The following is a 21,193-nucleotide window of genomic DNA, read 5'->3' as shown; positions in this document are numbered from 1 at the left end:
TCCTATTGGAAGAAGACCAATGACATCAGATGTTATTTCCCCAAGGTACAGTGTGTTCCACTATGTCCACTATGGCTGATCGGTTCAATATGACTTCAGAAGACTCTACCGCAGGCCAGGCATAAATAGTCTGCCTGTACATTTGGGAGAGATGTCTCTAGATTTGCGAGTTTCTTATTTCCTTTGTGCTCCTGTGAATCTGCTGTTTACATAAATCCTCTTTCACATGACAGTCCTTCAAATACCTGAAGACTGCCATTAAGCCTCCTGTTTTTTTTTTCTCTCCAGGCTAAACACTCCCCCACCCTCCTTCACAGTAACAGCCGACAACTCTATAGTTATTTTACAAAGAACATTCACATGCATTGTCTCAGCAGATCCTCACAAACCCTCCTTGAGACAAGTATACGATACAATAAAAAGTATCCTTATTTTACAGAGGAGGAGACTGGGGTCGAAAGAGTCTCATGGACACATGCAAAGTCAGTATCTCAGGCACTATCGATATTCACTTCTCCTCCAGAGGATCCGATGAAAAAAGTGTCCTCAATACAAGACACTGGACAAAAGATCCCCCGGTCTTTCCTCAGAGAACGCCGACGAGAGACCCACGAGGCTGCCCTTCGGGCCTGACTGCGGGGGAGTTTTCCCTCCCATCGAACTTAAATTGACATCTGCGATATCCACCCCATTCTTTGCACCTTTGGAAAGCCCGCGGTTCCCGTTAGAGCGCGAGCTCCTTGAGGGCAGGGGCGGTTCCCGGTGCACCTCCAAGAGAACTGGGCCCGGCACATAGTGGGCGGGGCCAGAGAGAACTAGACAAATCCCTCCTACCGACACTAGACCTTCGCCTTTTCTACTCCCCACCGCGCCTGCCTGGCATCCACGCTAAGCACGCCTGGGTCATTCAAGGCCCCAGCCCTTCCCTTTTCCCTCTTCCCGGCTTGGGATGCCTAGGATCGGACACAGGAGCCGTCCAGATGTGTCCTGCCCGGAGCAGACGGCCCACCCCCGCCTCTCTTAATGTCTAGGCTTTCCAGCTCGGGAGCACCAGTGTGGACCAGCGCCCTCTGCCCCGACGCGCTCGGCACGCCACCCACGGGGCTGCGCGCCGCGCCCCGGAGCCTTCTTACTCGGGGCGGGCCGCGCGTGCACGCGCGCGCGCCTCACCGTCCCCTCTTCCTCCCCCTCCCCCTTTTCCCTTCCCCCCCACCCTCTTCTTTAGAGCCCACGGATATATGCCCGGCGACTCGCTCCTGCCCGTGACAGCTGGGTGCCCAAAGGGTTAAGCCGGCGGAGTCGCGGCCGCGGCCCCTCCCGCTCCCTGCGGTCTCCCGCGCCCCCTTTCTCCCTACCTGGTCGCTCTTCCCAGGTGCCGCCCCGCGGCCCGCCCCTCGCGGGCTGAGCGACGCCCGCCTGCCGGCCAGCCCGAGCCTCCGACTGAGGGGGCGGGGGACCAGAACCTTCACATTAGCATTCCAGCCCCGGTCACGTGTCTGTTCCAGCCAATGGATAGCTGCAGGATTGGGAAACCTGAGCCCGTGACCATGGCGACGGGAAGGTGGGTGGGACTCCGGAGTAGGGACTCCTCCCAGTCCTGACCTCCTGCCTCCCCCCCTAGTGGTCACAGTTGGGTTTGCTGCCCCGCCTCCCACGTGCGCTCCAGGGATACTCTGTGGAGCGGCGGGGGCTGTGTCCTTTGGAGTACAGATACAGGGGCCGGGGAACGTGGGAGATGGGGGTGTCATGCTAGCTCTTCTCAAGTAGTTGAAGTATTGTCACATAGAAGAGTGGCAGCTAAGTGGCAGAGGGCCTGGCTCAGGAACGCCCGGGTCCAGCTTCAGATGCTGCATGATCCTGCACAAGTCACTTTGTTCGCCTCAGCTTCCTCATCTGTAAAAGAGGCTGGAGAAAGAATGGCAAAACCCGCCAGTATCTTTTCCAAGAAAATCCCAAATGGGATGTCGAAGAGGGGGCGTGGCTCTGGAGGGGCGTCAGGATCAGCGGGGGAAACTTCCAAAAAATTAAAAAAGAAAAAGAAAACCTTCTCATTGGTAGTTCTCATTTTTGTATCATTTGGGATTCGAAATAATCCAAAATTTTAATTTGAAACAATTAACATGAGTTAGACAGATATTGTTCCCATTTTCTAGATGAAAAAACTGAGGTAATTTGTCCAGGACCCCATAGTAAGTTGCTGAGCTGGGCAGAGATCTAGAATTATTGGGGTCTTACTGTTTCTTCTCCTTCTGCTAAACACACCCTCCTAATGACAGGCCTCTATTTATCGGTGTCTGTATTTATATCCATCTGTAGCTTCATCAATATCCATCTCGCCATCTTGTCCTAGGCTATCTCCTGAGCGCTAGTTCCAAATCACTAACTGCCTTCTAGACATTTTAAATATCCAAAGCAGGATCCTTTGCCCCAAACTCTACTACAAACCATGAGATAAAATGCTTTGCAAATCTGAAAGTGTTCCATAAATGCTATCATCATCATCACTGTCATCATCATCCCTCCCTCCCAAAGCTGTCAAAATGATAGATTCAGATCAGACTATGTCCTCTCCCCTCCCCCCACTCAATAAACAACAGTAGGTTCCTGCTACCCATCTGTTAGCTAAAGCTCTCCTCAATCTGTCCCCTTCCAACCTCTCCAGTCTCTCCTTTCCACACACTCTACAATCCAGCCATCCTGGCTTACAGTTCTGATGACATTCCATCTCCCTTTTTAGTGTCTGCATCAACTGTCCCCCATGCATAGAATGTACTTCTTTCTCACGTGCATGTCTTTGGAGTCTCTGACTTCCTTCAATTAGGAAGTTCTCTCTCTCTCTCTGTCTGTCTGTCTGTCTCTCTCTCTCTCCTTTCTCTCTCTGTCTCTGTCTGTCTCTCTGTCTGTCTCTCTCTCTTTTCTCTCTGTCTCTCTCTGTCTCTCTCTCCTTTCTCTCTCTTTCTGTCTCTGTCTCTGTCTCTCTGTCTCTGTCTCTCTCTGTGTCTCTCTGTCTCTCTCTGTCTCTCTCTCTCTCCTTCTCTCTCTCTGTCTCTCTCTGTGTCTCTCTGTCCCTCTCTGTCTCTCTGTCTCTCTCTGTCTCTCTCTCTCTGTCTCTCTCTCTCTCTGTCTCCTTTCTCTCTCTCTCCCTCTCTCTCTCTGTCTCTCTCTCTGTCTCTCTGTCTCTCTCCCTCTCTCTCTCTGTCTCTCTCTATGTCTCTCTCTCTGTCTCTGTCTCTCTCTGTCTCTGTCTCTCTCTGTCTCTCTGTCTCTCTCTGTTTCTCTCTGTCTCTCTCTCTGTCTCTCTCTTTCCTCTGTCTCTGTCTCTCTCTGTCTCTCTCTCTCTGTGTCTCTCTCTGTCTCTCTCTCTGTCTCTCTCTCTTCTCTCTCTGTCTCTGTCTCTCTGTCTCTGTCTCTCTCTCTGTCTCTCTCCTCTGTCTCTGTCTCTGTCTCTCTGTTTCTCTCTCTCTCTTTCTCTCTCTGTCTCTGTCTCTCTGTCTCTGTCTCTCTGTCTCTCTCTCTGTCTCTCTGTCTCTGTCTCTCTGTCTCTCTCTCTGTGTCTCTCTCCTCTGTCTCTGTCTCTGTCTCTGTCTCTCTGTCTGTCTCTCTCTCTCTCTCTTTCTCTGTCTCTCTCTCTCTGTCTCTCTCTCTCTGTCTCTCTCTTTCTCTCTCTCTTTGTCTCTCTCTCTCTCTCTCTCTCTCTCTCTCTGTCTCTCTCTCTCTGTCTGTCTCTCTCTCTCTTTCTCTCTCTCTGTCTCTCTCTCTCTGTCTCTCTCTCTCTTTCTTTCTCTCTCTGTGATCTACTATCTTGTTAGATCATGACTACTAACATATCTGTTGTCAAACATTGTTGTTTTTCACATTTGCAATGTTCTTTGCATACATATCTTTGTCTACACTGATGCAGTTACCCTGGTGCATCCTCTCATCACCTGATACTCAAGACCATTACAATAATTCCATTTGTGGGCCTGCCAGCCTCAAGTCTCTCCCCACTCCACTCATCCTCCACTCAGCTGCCAAAGTGATTTTCCTAAAATACAGGTCTGATTATAATATACCTCTACTCAATAAACTCCAGTGGCTTCCTATAATTGCTAAGATCAAATATAATCTTTGCTAGCATTGAAAGTCCTGCATTAACTTGGTCCCTTTTTACTTTCCCAGTCTTCTTACACTCTAATTTCCATTCTGGGATAGTTCCATCCACTCTAGGTCCAGCAACTCTGACATTCTTGCTGATGCTCTCACACAACTGTCCATTTCTAGCCCCTGTGCCTTTGCAATGCCTGTCCCTTAGGTCTAGAATTCTCTCTCTCCTCACCTCTCCCTTAAGACTATATATGTACATGGTACCTATCCTAGAAATTCCTCCAGTTCAGGAACTATCTCTTTCACTTCTGTTTTTTGATCCCCAGTGTTCATCATGCCTGACATATATTAGGCATTTAATAAAAACCTATTTGTGCAATTACTTAAGTCACAAACTGCATTCCACTCAAACAGACCTATTTACTCATCCTAAAATTCTGTCTTCAATCCTTTGCCTCAGTGCCTTTTCAAGGCTAACTGCTACTTTGTCTTACTTACATACATACATTTCTTACTTTCCTTTGGCTCTGCAATCTCCAACTTCCTTCAAGGTTCAACTAGAGTCCAAAGAGAGATCATCATCTAACCTTTCAATAAATAGATAAAGTGCCTTTTTTGGGGGGGTACATTTGCATTTCACAGTTTTACATTTACAGGTTTGAGTTCTAAAAGGTCACTTAGATAGGAAGCATCAGAGGTGAGATTTAAACCTAGGTTTTCATTCATCTCTAAGGTCATAACACTGGAATTTAATTTTGTGACAATTGGCTTAATTTCCCGTGGATGATGTAATCGCCTTCCCTCCCAATCCCATGGCTAGCACTTCCAGGAAGCTCCAAAGCCAGGCTCAGTATTGTTGTTGGCTTTGGAATACCGTAGCACTTTCATCTCCTTAAGTTGGCAACAATAGAAAGGCTGATGGAGGTGACATGTTACCTTTCCCTTCCTGGGGTCATAAATAATTCACAGACTCAAAGGGATTGCTTCAGTATAATCCAACAACAGTGAATTAGATAAAAGGCTAGAATCCTGACATGCAGAACAGCCTTCAGTCAGGCTCTAGCTCCTTGAATCACTTTTATTCACTATTTAATTAGGGAAAGGAACTGTTGTCAAGGGACTCATTTTGTCTTTCCCAGCTAAAGGAAGTGGGGCCTTTTTGTGCAAAGTAATTTCAGAATGGAAAGAACAAAGAATCCAAAGTATACAAGGGGGAAAATCCCAAAACCATGTGAATCATTCATCTCTTCTAGAAACCTGCTCAGTCTTATCTCAAATCTCTCATACATGGGATCTTTCTTCTGCTCTATAGATATCCAGTTCTATATGTATGTGTGTGTGTTTGTCTTTGTCTCTGTCTCTGTCTCTGTATTTGTCTCTCTGTATCTTTTTGCGCATCTTTGTCTCTCTTTCTGTCTCTATCTCTCTCTGAATCAATCTCCCTGTCTCTGTCTCTCTATCTTTGTCTCTCTGTCTTTGTCTCTCTCTGTATCTATCTTTCTGTCTCTGTCCCTCTGTGTCTTTATCTCTGCCTCTAGGTCTCTCTATCTCTGTATTTGTCTTTCGGTATCTCTGTGTATCTGTTTCTCTCTCTGTCTCTCTGTACTAATCCCTCTGTCTCTGTCTCTCTATATTTGTCTCTGTTTTTGGCTCTGTCTTTCTGTCTCTGTATCTATCTGTCTGCCTTTATCTCTCTGCCTCTAGATCTCTGTCTCTATCTGTCTCTGTCTCTGTCTCTCCCTGTCTCTCTGCCTGTCTTTCTCCTAGTTATCTCTACCTTGCCCAGGTTGAAAGCATAGCAGTTACTACTGCTGATCAAGACAGGATCTTTGATCCATTTCATTTACCTGTCTCTGGCAGCCTAGTGGCCCACTGATCCTAGAGGTTCAACCTAATGACATTGGACTTAATGCAGACAGCCCTAATAAACTGTTAGCCTACTGTTGCTTAGAATTCTTCAGCTCAAGCAACCCAGCTTCCCCAGCAGCAGGATTACAGTTTGTGCCCACCCCCAGCTCCACCCCCAGTTATCTAACTCATTCTTAAAAACTTTCCCTGAAAGCTCAAAGTCTGAAGACTCTTGGCACTATACGCTTACAATCAAGGCTCAGATGTGGCCAGTCAGGGGTAAGACAAACGAACTTGTCCACTGAACTTGCTTTTATGCTCAAATGAATTTTTACGGTAAGACCCACAGCATTTTAGAGCCCCTCAAAAAAAAAAAATAGTGTTGTGTCAGATCCACACAGCTCTATGGGATTCTTTGGCAGAACATTCCTGCAGATTGGCACTAGAGGCATGGACTCAATATGAGGAAATTAAGCAGGGATTATTAGGGCTTTATATCCCTAAATCAGAGGGAGGCTTCCAATAGAAACACTGCCCTTGGTGAGTAGCAAGTAGAGGTTAAAGAATAAACTTCCCAAACTTAATGACACTGTCACCATTACATTTAGCATCGTTCTGTGTTCCAAAGAACTTAACCTTTGGATTATAGACTCCTTTTGGGAGGAAAAACCTAGGCTTATCATTGACAAGGCTCTGAGGATTAATGGACTCTTTTTATGAGGAAAAGAAAAAAAAAAAAGCTAAGGATTTTTCTCTGGCTTAGTATGTGGGAGCCTGCCTTTCTATTATGAAGAAGAGAATCAGCTAAAGATTAAAGCTAAAACTGAAAGCTGGAATCATAGGCTATACACGCTCATTTCCTTTGGTGCTCTGCCTGGCAGAGATCATAGGCCAGTAGAATACTGTCCCATAGTGACCCCCAGGAGATAAAAAGTGAACAATGCTCTAACATACACTATGTCCACAAGCTTGACAAAGATTGTATTTGATGCAAGACTAGAGACTTATGCTCAATGAGAGCTATGCAATTATATTAACTCAAGATAGTAGCCCGGCACTTTGAGATGTGTTGCCTTTTTATATACTCTAATCATTCATATTCCCTACATGTGCTCTTCTACAATCATGCATCACTCTAAATATGTTTTTTCTTCCCATAAATGATATATTTGTGGATCAATGCAACTCAGCTTTATGGGGAAATATTCTGTTGCTCCTTTAAAAAATGTGATATTTCAGTAAATGCTTCTGCTTTGTATGAATTTTGTTCTCTGGATGATTTAAAAAAAATTAAGCATGTTTAATAGAAGCTTATGAACTATGGTTTTGAGAGGATACAGATTTTGAATCTTGGGTAGTTTGTCTAGAACTGGTATGTGAATCTCCATCCGTGCTACATATCTGTCTCTTCTCCATTTCACAGCCAAACATTCAGGAAACGATAATCTATAGTCAATGCTCCCAGGTGGGCTTTAAGTACAGACCTGTGACACTGCATACATATAGTGCTAAATTGTTGAGGTGTGAGAAATGAGGGTGAGAGAGCCCCAGGCTGGCAGGGTTTTTCCACAGTCCTGAATGCAGGTGAGGTTTTTGATAAAAATGGGTTTATTACACTGAAAAACAACTTCCCAGAAGAGGGCTAGTTCCAAAGGAATTAGCAGAGGTAGGGTTTTTTTGTTTTTGTTTTTAAGCAAACAACTTCCTCAGTGGGCTAAATCCCAAAGGGAATTTTAGCAAAGGTCTGGGGTTCAGCCTTTGATTATATTGGGTTTTGGGGGCCAGAAGTTAGGGAGCAATCTCCAGATGAATTTGAGGAACTAATTTTCAATTCAACAAACAGTAGTGATTATGCCCCAGGCCAAGATCTCCAATTGAATTGTAAGTGGAGCTTGCTATGGGAGTTACCCCTAGGAACAGAAGCATGGGGCCCCTCCCAAAGGTGGGGAGGAATTGAGATTTTAGGGTTTCTCTAACCCAGGTCCATCCTCCTTCCAAGATCAAGGGGACACAGTTTACATCAAAATGACTAAGAGATCTCTGAGCCTCTAATATTGTATTCCACATATAGAGGGCAATGTGACTTTGGATGATCAGCAGAAAAACTGAGAAGAGAAAAACACAGAGAGGAGAAGAATTTGTCAGCTCCTTGCAATCTTCTTTGACTCCATCAATGAACTGAAACTGTTCTCTCCAAAGTTAAACATGATCCCTTAAATGGTAAATCCAATGCTGTTTTTTGTTTGTTATGCTTGTTTTCTATTTGACTTTTTGGCAGCTTTTGACACTGTGATCTAAAAACCATCCCTTCTTTCTGGATACTCTCCTTCCTTGACTTCTTCTGACCTTTTCTTTGGCCCTTTACTGAGTCATAATCCATACCCCTTCCTAATTCTGTGTATTCTTCAAGGTTGTGTCCTGAATCCTCTTCTCATTTCTCACTCTATTCTCCCTAGGTAATTTCACTAACTCTCATGGGTTCAATTAACATCTCTATGCAGATGACTCACAAATCTATAAACTCTCAAAATCTCAATCCTGAATTCCAACTTCAGGCTAGACAACTTCACTTACATCCTATAGGCATCTCAAGGTCAACACGTCCAAAATATAATTCATTCAACCCTCCATCTTCAAACTTTAATATTTCATTATGGGAAAGCACCATCTTTTCAGGCAGATTTGCTAGGATCATCCCACATACTTTTACTTTCTACCATTTGAGATAAAAATTGTAATCAAATCAATAATACATTGCTTCTGGGAAGGGCATGTCAAATTATTGCCCTATTTTTCCTAGTCGTGATCCCTGTAACTTCCAAGACCAAAACAGACATCCCTGAACATCCTTCCCATGTATACGTTGTCTCTAATGTAAATTCCTTGAGGACTGAGACTGAATCTTTTTTTTTTTTTTTTTTTTTTTTTTTTTTTTTTTAGCATTTTCAGGACTCATTAGATCATTGTAAATGCTCAGTAAATACATCCATTCATTCACTAATTCCATCAGTACTTGAACATATAGTCCACTTTGACTTGAATTCATCCCAAACATCAAGGTTCTTTTTCTTTATTTGTCTGTGGTTACTTCCAATTAGCTATTTTCATTCTGTTCTTTCTAGGTCATTTTCTTTGGAAAAGAAAACAGAAGCAAAATAACAAAGTAACTCTTTCTTTTTTGTCAGTTGTCATAATCCTATTTACTCTAAAAAGTGGTTCTGTTCCTTCTTTCAAACTCAACTACCATCTGAAAAACCTCTTTTCCCAACAGCAATTGCTCTTATTCTAATCTTTCTATGAAGTACATAAATATTGCAATTACTGAATTTGTTGTTCTTTAACAAATTAAATCAACAATAAAAAATATTTAATTGTTTGCAATATTTTCACTGTGAAAAAGAACAGTTACTTCAAACTCTCACTTGTCTAGAAATTCAGTCTTTACACCATCCAGTTTCTTAAAATATCAAGTAAATTCTCTTCTCAGAATTCTTCTTTGCAAGATAAAATTCCACTGGTTTACTCAGGAAAAAAACTCAATCTCTTTTCTCTGTCTTCTTCAGTTTTTCTCCAACAATGATGAAAAACATCACTTCCACTTCTATAAAATCTTTCTCTACAATTTGGCAAGTATGGCGTCAGAGATAAAAATTCAAAACTACACACTATCTCTCTACAAATCCATAGGGAAAAGAATATATAGTCAAATATTTCTCAACTATTATTTCAAAACTTTCAACACAACTTGCTTTTTTTCAATGATCCATTTAACTCTCCCTCTTAATGAGTTTGAGAGAAGAGAAATCTTTTTTTTCAAGAAAATAAGCACTTATTAAGTTATATATATTAATGTATCATGTTCTGTGTTAGGTTCTACGAATACAAATAAAGGCAAAAAACAAACAAAAATTCCTGTTTTCAAGGCGCTTACAATCTAATAACAGGGAAGATAATATGTTAATGACTATGTATAAACAGAATATATATGGATTATATATATATGTATACATACATATATATACACATATATATGTGTGTATATATATACATATATATATGTGTGTGTGTATATATATACATATATATATATGTGTGTGTGTGTATATATATATATATATATAGTTATGAAGAAGAGTAAGGAGGGCATGATTACCAAATAAGTGGAGAGGAGTGGATGATACAAATGTAGGGCCAACACAGGCACCACACTGTAGTAAGGATATTGATAATATGGAGAATATCCAGAGGATGGCAAGCAAGAAGATAAGGGGCTTAAAGTTTATGTCACACTTTCATCATTTGAAGAAATTAGGATGTTTATCTCAGAGAAGGCAAGACAGCTGGCAGGCAGGGAGGAGTGCTCTATAGTTTCTTTAAATATTTGAAGGACCAGGCCTTCAACCCAAACCAATCTGATTTTAATTATCCACCAAAAGGTCCTAGCTAAGTCCCATTTGGTCATTGTTTGAGTCCTAATGGACTCAGATTGAATTTAAATAGCAATCAAAAATTACAAAAGAAGACTAATATTTCCTACTACTTACATAGAGTTTACAATATATTACTTTCATGGATTGTCATAGAAAGTTCACTGTTAAACTATTTTAACCAAAGTGTGTAAGTAGCAGAGCAGCAAAAATTCACCCTGGCAGATTTATAGATGTATAGAATACCTCCAACTACTAGCGGAGAAAAGAAATATCAGTGCATCCTTGTACTTTATAGAATAATAAATATATGCAATTTGCTTATGTTTAATTTCTGCATAAATTTGTCTATAGTACTAAATTTTAATGACCTTTTTATTTCATTATAAATTCTTAATCAACTTATTTCAGTTTGTACAAGATGTTCAACTTGTACTATTTTTGGAATAGCTGAATGATCAATGATGTTTTCATTACAGGTCACAGAATAGATGTGGCAGGGAGCTTAGTAGCCATTTAGTTTAATCCATACAAGGAAGTATCTCTACTATAATATATACAATGAGTGATCCTTTAGGGTCTGCTTGAAGATCATTTAAACATGAAGTTTTAAAAATTAATGAAGTACTGATAGGGATTAATTAAATCCAAATTAAAGAAAAAAATTGGATTCTAGTAAAAAAGGATATTATTTTGGTTCATCTTAATTCTGTGATTCAAGATCTGATGGAATATAACTATGTGTGTACATATGTATGCATATATATATATGTATATGAATCTTTCTATTTTCTTCCATACTAAACACTAGATGATGCATATAGGCTAAGGGATTCTAAGATAATGTCATTGACAAACAGGCTCTTCAGATAATTTATGGAGTCTTCCATTTCAAAAAATATGTAGGGTAGAATTATTCAGATATAGAAACTATGTGAAACATGAAAGCTGAGCTGGTTGATATTGAGGCAAGGACTGAAGTAGACATTTTAACTTATCTACCATGACTAAGCTATTTGTTTTCCTCTGGATGTGTATTATCAAAGCAAAAATGCCATAGAAATGGGAAATATTAGGCCCAGAATGGATATTAAAGGATAACTGATTCATAGAATTCTAGCAGAATCACAAATTCAATTCTCTCATACATATTACTATCAAGCCTCAAGATTATAACACCCTAGAGATAATTTTATAAATTTCCTAGAAGCAAGATCAGAAAATTTCCCTGATCCATTTGATGAACTTATGAGGAAATGAACTTATATTTGAGACTTCGATTGCATCTTCCTGAAGATAGAATGAACATGCTTTAGCATCTTATGGAAAATAGATCTCAGTAATTAGGCATTATCTGGTTGACTCATATAGCTATGGTTTAACACCCTTTGTGCTGGACTTACTTTGAAAAAGGAAATAATTTGCAGAGTTGACCTCCGCTGTGGGATCCTAAGAGAATAGAATAGGTAAAAAGCACACCTGGGATCTAGAGGTAAGAAGGTGTTCCATTGCTACCCCAAACCCCTAATGGTGGCCCTATAGCAAGAAGCACAGAATACTTGCATTTTCCCTTATACAGCCAAAGCAAACACTTGTTGCATGATGAGTTCTTTGATCCTGAGTATCTTAACCAAGTCCTGGTGAATGAATGACAGTGACACATAGAATCTCAACATTGTAGAAACCAAAAGAAGGTGTCCACATTGTCCAAGTGGTAGGAGTTTTTTATTTATTTTAATCTTGTAATCAGAGGAAGTTTCAAGAATTACTGAGCTTTAACTTTCTGTCATCATCAAGCCTTTATTAAATATTTACTATGTTCACTGTGCTAAATATTAGGGATAAAAGAAAAGTAACTTCTCTTCTCTCAAGGAGCTCACATTCTAATGAGACAAACAGTAAACAAACTATATATAATCAAGCTATATAAACTTTAACTGGAAGATAATTTCAAAGGGAAGGATCCAGGAAGGATTTGAACTGAGATCTGAAGGCAGCTGGAAGGCATAAGTAAAAAAAAAAAAAAAAAAAAAGGAAAGAATTCCAAGGATGACAGAAAGTTAGAGAAAAGACACAAAATTGGAAGATGGGGTATCGTGTGTGAGAAAGAGCAAGAAGATTCCTAAATCTGGATTATAGAGTACCTAAAGAGGAGCAAAGTGAAAGAGGATTGGAAAGGTTGGAAGGGACCAGGCTGTAAAGAGTTGTAAATGTTAAACAGAAGATTTTATGCAAAGATCACTTAAGAATCTAAGTGAAGGATGGACTGGAATGGGGAGAGACTTGAGGCAGACTTGTATTCGGCCATTGCAAGAATACAAGATTGAGTTAATGAGAGCCTTCATTAGGTGGAGGCGGGAAGTGGGGGAATGGGAGGTGACTATGTAAGTGGAGAGAAGGGGATATAGACTGCAAATGTCTTTAAGATAGAAATGAAAAGATGGCAACAGAATGATTATATAGAATAAACGCAAGAAAAGAGTCAAGGATGACAATGGGGGCGGTTAGTGGTGCAGTGGATAGAGCATCAGACCTGAATTCAGGAGGATCCCAGTTCAAATTTGGTTTCAGACACTTAAAACTTCCTAGCTGTGTGACCCTGGGCAAGTCACTTAACCCCAGCCTCAGGGGGGAAAAAAGGATGACAATGAAATTGAAAGCATGAATGAAGAAGAGTCTGATAGTACTCTTGAGATTAATATAGAAATTTGAAAGAAGGGAAGGTTTGTGTGGAGAGGTAATGAGTTATCTTCCAGGGTCCTGGTTAATACAATGCTGAAAACTAGACTTTTAGCAAAAGAAGAGAGATTTCTTGAGAATCACCAGCTTTAATGTGACTTTATTAGAACCAAGTTCAAGAATTTTGGACCTCATATTATAGAAGGAAAAAAACTATTCCTCAACAGCACCACCTTCTTGGAGAAAAGATGAGACTATGGATATGACCCCAAGAACTGAGATAGTAAAAGGACTAAAATCACTGTATGGAATAAAAAAAATCTTTAAATTACCTGTTGCTATTATTGTGAGTTATATCATGTAAATCAAATTCCAAGGGAAACACTTTGACTTTCTAGCAAGCCTCATTTCATTTTCCTTCTATAGAATATCCAAGCTCTTACCATAGTACCAAAGGCCTGAATGCCAGTGTCTCTAGGATGAAAGAATTATCTGGAAAGCTGGTGGATTGTTCTATTTGAAATCTCAAGTTGGATTTCATTTTGACTGTGATCCTGTAAACTTTTTTGTGTGTTTTCAGCATTTTTTGTTTAATGGAATTAACTCTACCCTGACTCCAATATGCATTTATTAAATTACATCCTTGTATATAATTAGAGAAATTTTTTATTTGCATTTGTAGAGACCCACACTTGAACTATATTAAGATTTCACAGAAGGATCTCTGGCTAGGAGCAAAGAAACTTAAAAGTATTTGATTTAGGATGTTTAAATCTGGCCCATATAACCCTAAAGCTTGGGGGCTACTGGTTATGTAATTTTTCTATGAAAATAAAAAATGATAGAAGAAACTATAATATGAAATTTAAGGAGCATAAGGTAATTTTATTTTTAATTCATATTAATTGAGTGTAGATAAGGTAGCTGAGATGAACTGGCTGAGTAACAGGAAGAATCACAACTGATCTTCCCCGCCTGCTCTACAAAACCTTCAAAAGATCTAGAACATTGACCAGAGAGAGTCCTGAACTGGAAATTCAAGATAAAAATTGCAATGAGTGGTTTGTTCAGCCCATGTCAGCATAGAGAAACTAAGAGAGAGGATGAGACAGTCTAGTTTCACTCCATTGGAGACTAAGCAAGCAAGAACATCATCCATTATCCAGAGTCTGTGCAAATATGCCATCATTCTCAATACTGATGCACTGCTTTGGTCAACCAAATCTTGCCACGATCAATCCATCACAACTGACGGTATCAAAGCCCTTGCTCAGACTGACAAATGTTGTGTTCAGACCTACGTTCTGCTCCTGACAGTTCTCCTGATTTGTTGTCAGGCAGCAAACACTATATTGAACATTCCTCGTCCCTTTCTGAAATCACACTGGTTCTCAGGTAGATTGCCACCTTCCAGGTGAAGGATCAACCTATTAAAGCTGCATCTTGCTGGCAATGACTGAGAGAGACCACCCGCTGTAACTGAAAGCGGATAACCTATTTTCTTTTCTTTTATAGAGATGGATAATGGAGGTATCCTTGAATTCCTGGGGGATGACTCCCTCTTGCCACATAACCTGGCTTCTATATGAATAATGGATCCCCTGTCTTATAAATCTCAGTTAGAGAGGAATCAGCACCAGGCAGCTTGCCGCATGAGAGGAGTCTAATGTCATTCAAAACTTCTTTTTCATTTGGAGGTTCAGATAGAGAAGGATTGACTTCAACCTGAGGTTGAAGTGGTTTCTAATTGATGGCAGTCTATATAGAATCTATGAAAGTGTTCAGCCTATCTCTCCAGTATCCAGTTCTTATCACTAATCAATGTAGTTCTATCAGTGCTGAGTAGCTGAGAGATACCATAGGTCTTTGACCCATAAATAGCCTCCTTGGGCCATTGTTGTTCAGTCCAAATCTCTATGACTCCATTTTGGAGTTTCTTGAAGTATTTGCCATTTCCTTCTCTAGTTCATTTTACAGATGAGGAATTGAGGCAAACAGAGTTAAATGACTTGTCCAGTGTCATGCAGCTAAGTAAGAGCCTGAGGCCAGATTTGAACTCAGGAAAATGAATCTTTCTGATTCCAAATCCAGTGAAATAACAATCACTGTGGCAGACATAAAAATACATTGCTGCATCATTTAATCACTTCCTTGTTGTTAATGGGTTATTTTTCTGTCGTGTCCAATTCTTCTTGACCCCATTTGGGGTTTTCTTAGCAAAGTTACTGGAGTGGTTTGCCATTTCCTTCTCCAGCTCACTTTACAGATGAGGAAACTGAGGCTTACAGGGTAGCATAATAACCTTCAAGACAGCATAAAAGCACTTTAGATTGTTACTATCAGAATAAAACTAAATTTTATTCTTCTTGTGCAACAAGAAATTTGGTTTTACACACATATATTGTATCTAGGATATACTATAACACATTTAACATGTATGGGATTGCCTGTCATCTAGGGGAGGGAGTGGAGGGAAGGAGGGAACAATTCGGGATAATGTTGTAAAAAATTACCCATATATATGTACTGTCAAAAATTATAATTATAAAATTAATAAAAAATTAAGTTTCATCTGCCTTATTACTGAGTCAAGAATTCTGAATCTGTCTTAAGATTTACTTGCACTTTACTTTTGAGGGAGTTAAATGCTACTTTATAAGTGATAGATGAATTAACCTGCTGATAAACTCTGTGAAGTTCTCATTTTTCATTTAGCAACTTCTGAATTTCTTATTAAATTCTGAACTTTTCATTAAACCAAGCTTAATGCTTGTGAGTATTCTGGCCCAAATGAGTTAAATTCAATGCTGTGCACCAGATCTCTAAAAGGTGCTCACTCCTGCTGTCCTGTTGCCAACTAAGTGGTGACTCAGCTTTCCCTCCACATTCACCTATTCACACAAAAAGAAGTGCTTTAATTTGTTGGCATTAAGGCTTCTAGTAGTCATCTTGCCTTGGGGATGCTACTTTTGTTGAATGCAAATATACAACTTGGAGAGGATAAATTTATGATGAATCCAGCATTCTGCACCAAATTTTCCCTTCCTCACTCTCACATCCTGTGTTTCTTACAATGACATAGTCAATTAAATGCTAAAATTTGCTGAGAGGGGTACATACATGAAGTTTTATTGTGTTCGGATAAATAGAAGACAGTGTTGGTGATGATGCAAAGGTCACAAAAAGCACATCTTCAATAATCATTGAAATTGCTATTGCTTTTCTGACTGTTCTTTCCAAGGACTTCCCGCCAAGATGGATAGTTTTGTCTACTCTAGCATTAAAGTTGTTTGGGCTTATAAGTTTTTCTTTTGGGGGCATATTGAAGATGAATATTAGCAGGTCTTCAGAAAATTTTTCTTTGATCCCATCAAGGCTCATCAAGGTGGAAACATTTGTACTGTTACTGATATGGCACTTTCCTGCAAGTGGTAGTTGTATAGTCATGAGCCTGTTTGCTCCTTTTGGGAGGCATGCAAATTTCCTGACTAGATTAGTTCTGATTGTGATATTCATGGCATGTCCCCATCAATGCACCCATTCCAGAAAACCATGAATCTAGCTCTGACTTCAGTAAGCTGGCCTTCATTTGCCAGCCTTGTTCCATTCAGGACTGCTATTCAGATGTTATATCTGCTGAGTTCTCTCACAACAAGACATGCTTGTCTTTCAGGTCTATTGGATTTTATATATTCCAAAAATGTGCAAACATTTCATGGAATCATCTTTACAAAAGTTCTGGCCACAGGGTAGGATACCTGCTTACTATGATAAACAGATGGATTGGGTTGGGTGAAAAAACAATTTTTAGGGCATCTTTTCTAATCTCTTCTTCTCATTAGGAGGTGAGCAGTGTCCTCCTGAAAAAAAGGACAGGGCTGCTGAATCCCACTGCTACCTCAGTCCAGTGAGAAGGTACCTCAGACCAGCTTCCTATAGGAAAGGATGTGACTACAGTTCTCAGTGTATCAAAGTGTTGCTACTTTGTCACCTGCCTGTCACCATAGGACGTTGAGGTATAATAAATTGGATTTAAATGAAGCAGGGTTGTACAAAGCCTTCATTTTCATTCCCTTTTCTAGAGTCGTTGAAGTTTAGTGGCAAGATGAAAGTCAAGATAATTGGCAATGGCCTAGTATGCAGTGAATCACCTTGGCCTCTTTGATGTCCAAACAAGCTCTGTATAGTGCCTTCTCAAGCCACCTTCCTGGCTATTGGAACACATTGTTCACATCCACCTATTCCCTGGGGGCAAACTTCTCATGCTTGGGGTAGACGCTGAAGGCTTAAGACTCCTTGGTTACCTTCAAGCAGATTTAGCTGGAACATTTTACTGGGGTGTGATTGCTATACCTGCTACAGTTTCTTAGAGTCACAGGTGAGACTTGGGTGGCAAGTGGACACCAAATGTAGGAAGTGCCCCTGAAAAGGGCTTGGCAGCCCTTACACCAGAGATACTAAACTCTCATGTACCCTAGTAAAAACAGTAGAAAATTTTGAACTCAAAATTTAAAAATAAAATATTTTTCATAATAAATATGAAATTAAAATATTTAAATGAATGAATGAATGATCATAAGAGACTACAACAATAAACTGATTACATTCTAATATTTCAAAAGGAAGGGAAAAGAACAAGAATTTATTAAGCAGATATTGTGCACAGTATACGCTACAAATATTCTCTCATTTGATCCTCATAATAACCCTTTGAGACAAATGATATTGTGAGCCTCATTTTACAGTTGAGGAAACTGAGGCAAACAGAGGTTGTGACTTGCCTAGTCACATAGTGTCTGAGGCTAGATTTGAGTGTGAAACTTCCTCACTCCATACTGTGCCACCTTGTTGTCCCTGAGATGAAAGGATGCATTGGTAAATGTATGCATGTAGGGGATTGAGTATAGAACTGGAAAGGCCCTTGTGGCCATCAGTTCTAGCCCCTTCATTTCACTAATAAGGAAATAGGCTCAAAAAGATGAAATCATTTGTTTTCTTTCCTAAGTCACTAATGATCCTCTTAAATGCTATCTCCAATGGCTGCTGCTCAACTTCATTCTTCTTGACCTCTTCATTGCTTTTGACTCTGGTTTTAGCTCTCTCCTCCTAGATACTATCTCTTTTCTAAGTTTTTGTGTCACTATTTTTTCCTGATTTTCTTCCAACTTGTCTTAAGATTCCTGTTTCCTTTGTCCAGACTATATCCACTAATGTAGATGTCCTTCAAGGCTTTGCCTGGGATCTCTTCTATTTTCCCTTTATGTACTCTCATTTGTTAAACTCATCTCACATGGATTCAATTGTCTTAAATCTATGCATAGAATCATCTATGCAGATGATTCCCAGATCTCTCCCTTTTCCTCTCCTTTCCCTCCCTCTGCTTCTTCCCTTTCTCTCCTCTCAATCTTTCCCTCTCCTCCCTTTCCTTCTTCCTCTCCTTCTCTTTTCCCCTCTTTTCCTTTCTTTCTTCTCTCTGTCTGTCTTCTCTCCCTCCCTTCTTTTTTCCCCTCTTTCCCTTTCTCCCTTCTCCCTGTCTTTTTCTTTCTTTTTTTAAAGCTTTTTTTATTTTCAAAACATATATATATATAGATAGATAGATAGATAGATAGTTTTCAGTATTCACCCTTGAAAAACCTTGTCTTCCAATTTTCCCCTCCTTTCCCTTCCCTCCCCTAGATGTCAAGTAATCCAATATATGTTAAACATGTGAAATTCTTCTATACATATTTCCATAATTATCATGCTGCAAAAGAAAAATCAGATCAAAAAGGAAAAAAAAATGAGAAAGAAAACAAAATGCAAGAAAACAATCACAAAAAGTGAAAATTCTATGTTGTGATCCACACTTAGTCCCCACAGTCCTCTGTGTGTAGATGGCTCTTATCATCACAAAATCATTGGAACTGGCCTCAATCATCTCCTTGTTGAAAAGAGCCACGTCTATTAGAATCAACCATTGTATAATCTTGTTATTGCTGTGTACAATGTTCTCCTGTTTCTATTCACTTCACTTATCAATTCATGTAAGTCTCTCCAGGCCTCTCTGACATCATCCTGCTGATCATTTCTTATAGAACAACAATATTTCATAACCTTCATACACCATAACTTATTCAGCCATTCTACAACTGGTCTATTCAGTTTCCAGTTTTTTGCCACTATAAAAAGGAATGCTACAAACATTTTGCACATGTGGGTCTTTTCTCCTTTTTTATGATCTTTGTCTCCCCCTTTTTTTCTCTCTCATCTGTCTCTGTCTTTCACCCTAATTTTTCTTCTGATCTTCAGTTTCATTACAACTCCATCTTTTCATTAGACTACTTGATTGTAAACATTTCAAAGTTAAGATGTCTAAAATGGAAATTATTATCTTCCCTCTAAGACTTCTCTTCTTCTAAACTTCCCAACTACCAATCAGGCAGCAAATTTCCTAGATAAAAATTTCTAGATGAAAGGATTAAATCATTGAACCATGGTTTCTGATATGGGTGGCAAGGGGACTAATTTTAGGGATGAAAGAAAAAGCTATCAAGATGTAATTAAAACTGTGCAGATATACAGAATGCTACCAATTAGCATAGGTAGTAAGTAGTACTAACAGAGAGTTCCAGCTCTAAATTGCCGGCGGTGCTAAGGAGGAATGGCATCTGGAGTAAATCCTCAAAGATTCTTTCAAGTCAATCTGCCAACAAGAACTTTTTTTTTTAATTAATAATTTTTTATTATATATATATATATATTTTATAATATTATCCCTTGTATTCATTTTTCCAAATTATCCTCCCCTCCCTCTTTTCCCTCCCCCCGATGACAGGCAATCCCATACATTTTACATGTGTTACAATATAGTCTAGATACAATACATGTGTGTAAATACCATTTTCTTCCAACAAGAATTTTTTAAGCGTTTAATATGAGCCACTATTCTAGGTATTGGGGAAGCAAAGGAAGGGAAATAATTCCTGCCAGCAAGAAGATAATATTTCAAAAATGAAAGAAAAATTGTACATAGATAGATAGACATATATAGATGGATGGATGGATAGATAAATAGATAGATGAATAGGTGGATGTTAGATGTCTCCAAGAAATGTTCATAAATAGGCAGCATGCTGTACTGACCCTGGCAACAGAATGACCTAAGCTGAAGTTTTGTCTCTGACTCATTGACTGTGTGCAGCAAAATATATAATTTAACTTCTCAGTGCTCTCTAAGAATATAAGCAGAAAACCACAAATAACAACTTTATTCTTTCCACTCACCAAGAAAGTAAAAAAAAAATTATAATGGTACAAATGGAACATTTCAATCCTAAAGGCATCATAAAGTATCGGTTTTTTTGTTTTTGTTTTTTTTTCTTTTGGACATTTCTCTTTTTTTGGCTATCATTTTGTTTCATTGACACTATATGACTACAGTATCTCAAGAAAACTCCTAAGAAAGGATGGATGGTATCCACAGAGATAATACTGAACCAGAGTGCAGGTATGGTCAGAAACTCATGACAAGAGAATGCTAGATACCAGAAGTTAAGAAAGCTGGAGACTTCAAACCAGAGATGCATATAAATTAAACATTAATTAATTAATTAAGCAGTACCTATATTTACTTGTCTAACCACGTGAGGGAGCTCTGGAGTAAGGTCAAGAGCTCTTCTGCTCTAGAGGCAGACAGCTTCTGCTAAAACTGGTGCCAGAACAATTGAGTCCTACAATTCATTCATTGAGCATTTATTAAGCACCTACTCCATGCCATAGACAATTGTAGGAAATGAGAATACAAAAACAAAGAATGAAATGGTTACAATTCTCTTGGAGGTAACATTCTATGGGGGAGACGGTGTGTATGTGTTTGTATAAAAGTGAATATGAGGTGGAGAAGGTGAGCTAGAACATTTGGGAGAAACAGGAAAGGCTTCAGATGGAAGATAATGGTTGAGTTGTATCTTGAAGGAAGGAAGGATTCTTTGAGGTTGAAAGAAGTGCATCCCTATGTCCCTGGGCTTCTGATTGGCAAGTAGTCCTCTTAACTTGCCTGTCATTTTCTTTTTGGACATCTTTGTGCCATGCAGGCTACATCATCCATATCCTAAACATATCCTTCTTCTTTTTCTCCTATTGGCAGAGAAGTGATGAGCTAGAGGGGTAGAATG

The 21,193-nt window shown here is 39.5% G+C and overlaps 1 protein-coding gene across 2 annotated transcripts in view; it reads right to left on the bottom strand.

Moving 5' to 3' along the window:
• Positions 1 to 1,458, bottom strand: part of PHC2 (polyhomeotic homolog 2) — a 139,572-nt gene extending 138,114 nt beyond the window's left edge. The window contains exon 1 of one of the 2 annotated variants that reach the window (XM_074305510.1): positions 1,356 to 1,458. The gene's annotated coding sequence lies outside the window, so the exon portion shown is untranslated. The remainder of the gene's footprint in view (positions 1 to 1,355) is intronic. The other variant, XM_074305513.1, reaches the window with a different exon arrangement.
• Positions 1,459 to 21,193: the final 19,735 nt, after the last annotated feature.

The sequence above is a fragment of the Sminthopsis crassicaudata genome, chromosome 3, assembly GCF_048593235.1.
Source record: "Sminthopsis crassicaudata isolate SCR6 chromosome 3, ASM4859323v1, whole genome shotgun sequence".
NCBI lineage: Eukaryota > Metazoa > Chordata > Mammalia > Dasyuromorphia > Dasyuridae > Sminthopsis > Sminthopsis crassicaudata.
The sequence above is the reverse complement of the archived record's forward strand: the minus strand, read 5'-3'. Positions and strand labels throughout refer to the sequence as shown.